General features: G+C 39.5%; 1 pseudogene; it reads right to left on the minus strand.

Annotated features, from left to right (window-relative positions):
* Positions 1-1,863: 1,863 nt before the first annotated feature.
* On the minus strand, positions 1,864-6,320 carry LOC148788372 (uncharacterized; annotated as a pseudogene).
* Positions 6,321-6,598: the final 278 nt, after the last annotated feature.

The raw sequence follows: 6,598 nt of genomic DNA on the forward strand, positions 1-6,598 counted from the left end.
ATCCAACTTATTAAATAATAAGGACAAGACCAATATAAATTAATACCATTAATTTATTCTTAGGTCTTTTCCATCCAATGGATCTCTCTTTTTGTAAGTAATCTAATTACTTGTAGGATTAATTCCTTGTTTCTTTCCGGTGATTTGTGTGTGACTCTTTAAGTTCACCTTTCAACTAGACTTGGGCTACTTTCTAGCACTATTATTAATTAAATTTAATTAATAATTCTTTATTAATCTTTAATCAACAGAATTCGTCACCATGGGTAGCCGTCTAGCAACGGTCCATGGCACTAAAGACTAGGTGAATTTTCGTGTGGACATTTTTTTTGGTAAAGGTAAATTGCATAAATAAATAAAAAGATAAATACAACGACACAGTTCAAGCAGCCGAGGCCCCGTCAAACCAAGGGATCCTCTAATGTCGGTAAAGGGCATGTATACTAACTATTGAGGGGAGGGTGTGACTAAGTATGACATGTCTAATCTCCTCAACTACAATCTTAGCAAGAATGACATATGCACGGATAGTATGCTAAAGATCCATTGATTTCGTTATTGCCACAAGTGATACACTAACGCTGCCAACAATGCGCAGTATGAGGAGTTGATAATGTGCTTCCCCCTCCATTTAAGCGATATCCACTTTACGATAATATTTCACGATCGAATAGGCCATCAGCCCCATACAGTCCTTCGAATATCTGCAAGCACTAATAGACACAATGGCACTGAAAGAATAAATATTCATGTGTCTTAGAGATCCCGTCTTGGCAAAGGACACATGCCCCACCAGTGTGGTGTAGCTATGGTTGTTTGTCAAGAGTAGATAACTTCCCCAAAATGGCAAGTCATAAGATAAATTGGTTGCTGAGAATCTTGAAAGGACCCAAGAATAGTGAAGTCCAATCTATCTTATGTCCTTGAGGACAAAAGAGGTGGTATGTTGCCACCGTTGTAAAAGAACCACCATTCAAGCGCCAAATAATACGATCCTCCCCACCATGCATCACAGGCAGAAGGTGAATGATCGCCACGAATTCATTAATGAGTGGCGGCCAACTCCATTCTCCATTCACAATGATCTAGTATAGGAGTGTAGTTGGGGGGGATGTCTGTAACAGTCGGGCTAGTAGGAAAGTAATGAATCAATGGCCAAGAAACCTTGGGATAGCCCTTGCCTGTGGTGCCCTTCCAAAGAAAGGTACGCAAGAAGGTGTGAAACGATATCAGTACGAATTTGATAAGTTGCAGCTACCGACAAATGTAAACCGAATCCGTTCCTATCCTCGAATTCGATTATGAACTTTTTTCCAAGAGTGGAATGCAGTCCCTGATCGTATACAAGAGGAAATAAAGAGGAGGCAAGGTAATGAAGAGGTAGCTCTCCCTCTTGGAATGATAGGAGGGAGATTAACCTATCCCAGATTCCGTGTGTCGCCTTGGAGATAATAATGTGGCTCTTATGTGGGTTGACACATAACCCGGAAGGCATTGTGAACCTGTCCAGGTGATATGGTATCGACCATGGGTGGTTCGATCTTTACAGCGTAGGCTAGAAATGAATAAAGTGGTCCGTGACCTAAGGAATGTAAATAGCCAACCACGGTATATGAACTTGACCTACTACTTAGAACATTCAACCAACCACGAGCACGAGTAAACCAATCCACACAACGACACACTTGGGTCGAGCACGAATTGGAGGCTTTGTGAATTTGAATCACCAATCTAATAGACTAGATTGACAAAGCAAAGGTTTCATCAAAGCTAAAACAAGTATATAACTCTCCAAAGTAAGAGAACACTCAAGATTTTATAAACTAGATCAATTCTTGAATAATTCGATTGTTTCCCGCATGGATGGCTTGTATGTGCCTTTTATAGGCCTAAAACACTTCCAAATTAACCTTTCATATCCCCAAGTGACTCCTTGGTGGACGTACATTCAATACTTGGTCAAAAATGACTAAAAACTAAGCATTCTTGGTCAAAAACGAGTAAAACCCATGCATGACCATGTGAATCCGAAAATTGGTGTATAAATGCACTTTGAATGTATTTGAAAGGTCTCCTTTGACCACATGGCTGCACTTAGACGAGTTGGGCTCCTATTGTGGGCTTCCTCGGGCTTGAATTAATGAAATTAAGCTTACATGTTGGGCCTTCGATTGTGAATTGATCCCGTTAGCAAAGACTAAGTTGTATTGGATTTGAATTACTTCTTGCATTCTCTTCAACCTTTCTCTTGTCATTGGCCACTTCCAATGGTTAAATCTCGGTCCATCGGATCTTGAATTTCTTTTGCTTGTTGGACGCCCTCAATGTTCCTATCATCCTCCCCTTCTTGAAAAGGAGTCGTCCTCGACTCTTCATTATATGCATCATAAAAAGGAGAAAGATCAGAATCATTAAAAGTAGCACTTACTCCATACTGACTAGGTAAATCAAGTTTGTAAGAATTGTCATTAGTCCTTTCAAGGACTCGGAATGGTCCATCCCCTCTTGTCATGAGCTCAGACTTCTTTTTGTCCAAAAACCTCTCTTTTCTAAGATGCAACCATACTAAATCTCCCGATTGAAAGATAACTCGTTTCCTTCCCTTGTTCGCTCGGTTCATGTATTGTTGAGTCATCCTCTCAGTATTAGTTTTGACCTTTCATGGATTTTCTTGACGAATTCAGCACGTTTCTTTCCATCCATATTTACTCTCTCCTGCAAAGGCAAAGGCATTAAATAAATAGGTACAAGAGGATTAAAACCATAAACAATTTGAAAGGGTGAAAACTTAGTAGTGGAGTGGACAGCCCTATTATAAGCAAACTCGACATGTGGTAGACACTTTTCCCAACTCCTTAAGTTCTTCTTCACAATTGTTCTCAACAATGTCGAAAGTGTCCTATTGATCACCTCAATTTGCCCATCGGTTTGGGGATGGCAAGCGGTAGAGAAAAGCAACTTAGTTCCAAGCTTACCTCACAAAATTTTCCAAAATTAGCTAAGAACTTGGCATCTCGATCGGACATTATAGTCCTCGGCATACCATGAAGCCTCACAATTTTCTGAAAGAAAAGATTAGCAATATTAAAGGCATCATCAACTTTATGGCATGCTATAAAGTGTGCCACTTTGGAAAACCTATCTACAACAACAAAAATAGAATCTCTCCCCCTCTGACACCTAGGTAATCCCAAAACAAAGTCTATTGAAATATCTTCCCAAGGTACACTAGGAATAGGGAGGGGCATGTACAATCCATAGGGATTAAGCTTTTGACTTTGCCTTATGACAAACTTTGCATTTTCCCACAAACTTCTCAACATCTCTACGCATCTTTGGCAATTTAAAGTGTTCGCTCAAGACTCCCAAAGTCTTAGAAATACCAAAGTGACCCATCAAACCCCCAGAATGTGCTTCCTTGAACAATAATGAACGAACAGAACAATTAGGAATACAAAGTTGGTTGGCTCGAAATAAAAGTCCATGCAAATAGAATTTGTCCCATCCAATGCTTGGGCTGCAATTTTCAAACACTTACCAAAATCAACATTATTAGCATACAAATCTTTAATGAACTCAAAACCAAGAATTTTAGCATCCATTATTGAAAGTAAAACATACCTTCTTGAAAGTGCATCAGCAACAATGTTCTCCTTACCTTTCTTGCGCTTGATCACACATGGAAATGACTGAATAAACTCTACCCACTTTGCATGTAGATGGCTAAGCTTGCTTTGACTTTTAATATACTTGAATGCTTTATGATCAGAATGTATTACAAACTCTTTTGGCCACAAGTAATGTTGCCAAGTTTCCAATACGATAAACCAATGCATAAAGCTCCTTGTCATATGTAGGGTAGTTAAGTGTCGGCCCACTTAGTTTCTCACTGAAATATGCAATCGGTCTACCTCCTTGCATAAGAACTCCTCCTATGCCAATCCCACTTGTATCACATTCAATTTCAAAAGTCTTACCAAAGTTGGGAATGGCTAGCAAAGAAAGGTGCATGAGTAAGCTTCTCTTTTATAGCTTGAAAGGCTTTCTCTTATGTGTTTCCCCACTTGAATGGAACATTCTTCTTCGTTAACTCGTTCAATGGGGCTGTCATGGTGCTAATGTCCTTCACAAATCGCCTATAAAAGCTTGCAAGGCCGTGAAAGCTCTCACTTCTCCAATAGTGGTGGGGGTTAGCCAATCTCGAATAGCTTTGACCTTTTCTTCATCAATTGTGATTCTTTCACTACTCACAACAAAACCATGAAAACGACTTTGTTAGTGCAAAAGTCACACTTTTTCAAGTTCCCAAAGAACTTTTCCTTTCTTAGAACCTTTAGGACTTGTTTTAAACGTGTTACATGCTCTTCCAAAGTCCTACTATAAACAAGGATGTCATCAAAGTACACTACCATAAATTTGCCTATATGCATGCAAAACATGATTCGTCAATCTCATAAATGTAGGTGCATTACTAAGTCCAAATGGCATAACTAACCACTCATAAAGCCCATGCTTTATTTTGAAAGCGGTGTTCCACTCATCTCCTTCTTTTATTCTAATTTGATGATAACCACTTTTTAAATCAATTTTAGAAAAGATAGTTGAACCATTTAACTCATCAAGCATATCTTCTATCCTAGGAATAGGGTGGCGATATCTTATCGTTATGTTGTTAATGGCTCGGCAATCAACACACATCCTCCATGTGCCATCCTTCTTAGGCATGAGCAACACCGGAACTACACAAGGACTAAGGCTCTCCCTCATATAACCTTTGGCCATCAATTCTTGGATTTGCCTTTGAATCTCGTTGGTCTCTTCGGGATTAGTACGGTATTCTGGGCGATTTGGCAAGGATGCTCCCGGAATAAAGTCAATTGATGTTCTATCCCTCGAATGGGTGGCAAACCTCATGGCATCTCATCCGAAAAGACATCTTCATAGTCCTGCAAAATAGATGTAACAACACTAGTCAAAGAAGAGGTTAGGTCGTTAGAATTCAACATAGTCTCTTTGTACACAAGTACTATGAGGTTTTGTTGAGAAAACAAAGCTTTCTTGATTTCACTCTTGTTAGCAACTAATAAACTCTCTTTCTCTTATTTTTTCCTCTCCTTTTTCTTTCCTCTCGTAACTTTGCTTTCTTTTTCTCTCTTTTGAATCTTTCATTCTTTTTTCACTCTCATTTTCACTTTCTTCGTTTCCTTTCTCTTTCTTTTTCTCACACTCTCTTTTCTTTTCTCTCAAGATCTGATCTTGCAAAATCTATTTTGGTATCATCAGATTGAGAGTTATTGATTCTCCTCGAAGCACAAAAGAGTAACGATTTTGGAATCCATTATGTGTTACATGCCTATCAAACTGCCATGGTCTTCCCAACTGTATGTGACATGCTTTTATTGGTACAACATCACATAAAACCTCATCCTTATATCTTCCAATTGAAAACAATACCTTTACTTGCTTGGTCACCTTCAGCTCTCCACACTCATTCAACCATTGAAGCTTGTATGGGCGGTGGTGCTTGATAGTAGGTAGACTTAATTTTTGAACCAATTCAATACTTGCCACATTCCAACAACTACCACCATCAATAATCATACTACATACCTTTTCATGAATTTGACAGTGTGTATGGAACAAGTTTTCTTTTTGGCAATTATCTTCCTCCAGCATCTGGCACTAAGGGTTCTTCTAGTAACAAGAAATTCTCCTTCTTCGGCATACTCTCCATCACAATCTTCTTTTGATGATTCATCTTTATCGGTGATTTCTTCCTCAGATTCCAACTCTTCTTGATTGTTGAAGATCATTGTACGTCGGTTAGGACGCTCACTTGCTATGTGTCCTCTCCCTTGGCACTTGAAAGACTTTATATAACGATTTCTTGAAGAATTAGGTTTCGGTTGTACCTTTTTGGCAGCAACTTGGACACCATGTTTAGGATCTGCCTGCTTGAATCTTGATGTAGAAGGGGTGTCTTTCTTGGGGTTATTCTTCCATGGACCGAATGCCAACGAGTTAGAAGTCCTCCTCAAAAGTCCTCTTCGCTTGAGTTGTTGTTCCACCTTGATGGCTTGGCGTACCATCTCTTCAAGTTCTATATAGTGGTGCATCTCCACAACATCGGCGATATCCCGATTGAGCCCATGCAAGAAACGAGCCATAGTTGCTTCATTGTCCTCTATAATGTGAGTTCGAATAATGGCAATCTCCATCTCCTTGTAGTACTCATCAACACTTTTAGAACCATGAGTAAGACATTGGAGATGGTTGTGAAGCTCACGACGATAATAGGATGGAACAAACCTTCTCCTCATGATTGCTCTCATCTCTTCTCATGTTGTGATGGGACGTTCACCATTCCTAACCCGTTCCTTTTGCATCTGATCCCACCAAACAAGAGCATAATCAGTAAACTCAAGGGTGGCGAATTTTACCTTTTTACTCTCTAAGTAGTTGTGGCATGAAAAGATTTGCTCGACACGCATCTCCCACTCCAAATACACTTCAGGATCACTCTTTCCTTTAAATGAATGAATGGTGACTTTAACTCCTCCTAGGCCACCGTATTCTTCTCTAGGTCGTCTCAGTCTAT

Source organism: Sesamum indicum, linkage group LG4 (assembly GCF_026168435.1).
Source record: "Sesamum indicum cultivar Baizhima isolate 11 linkage group LG4, ASM2616843v1, whole genome shotgun sequence".
Lineage (NCBI taxonomy): Eukaryota > Viridiplantae > Streptophyta > Magnoliopsida > Lamiales > Pedaliaceae > Sesamum > Sesamum indicum.